Genomic DNA, 475 nt, shown 5'->3' with positions numbered 1-475 from the left:
CTCACCGCAACCTCCGCCTCCCGGGTTCAGGCAATTCTCCTGCCTCAGCCTCCTGAGTCGCTGGGATTACAGGTACACGCCACCATGCCCAGCTAATTTTTTGTATTTTTAGTAGAGACGGGGTTTCACCATGTTGACCAGGATGGTCTCGATCTCTTGACCTCGTGATCCACCCGCCTCGGCCTCCCACAGTGCTGGGATTACAGGCTTGAGCCACCGCGCCCGGCCCGATAAATTTTTTTTGAGTCAGAGTTTCGCTCTTGTTCCCCAGGTTGGAGTGCAGTGGTGCGATCTCGGCTCACCACAATCTCCGCCTCCCAAATTCAAGCAATTCTCCTGCCTCAGCCTCCCAAGTAGCTGGGATTACAGGCATGTGCCACCATGCCCGGCTAATTTTGTATTTTTCGTAGAGAAGGTGTTTCTCTATGTTGGTCAGGCTGGTCTTGAACTCCTGACCTCAGGTGATCCACCCACC

Source organism: Sapajus apella, unplaced genomic scaffold, assembly GCF_009761245.1.
Source record: "Sapajus apella isolate SASKATOON/1434 unplaced genomic scaffold, GSC_monkey_1.0 scaffold27, whole genome shotgun sequence".
Lineage (NCBI taxonomy): Eukaryota > Metazoa > Chordata > Mammalia > Primates > Cebidae > Sapajus > Sapajus apella.
The sequence above is the reverse complement of the archived record's forward strand: the minus strand, read 5'-3'. Positions refer to the sequence as shown.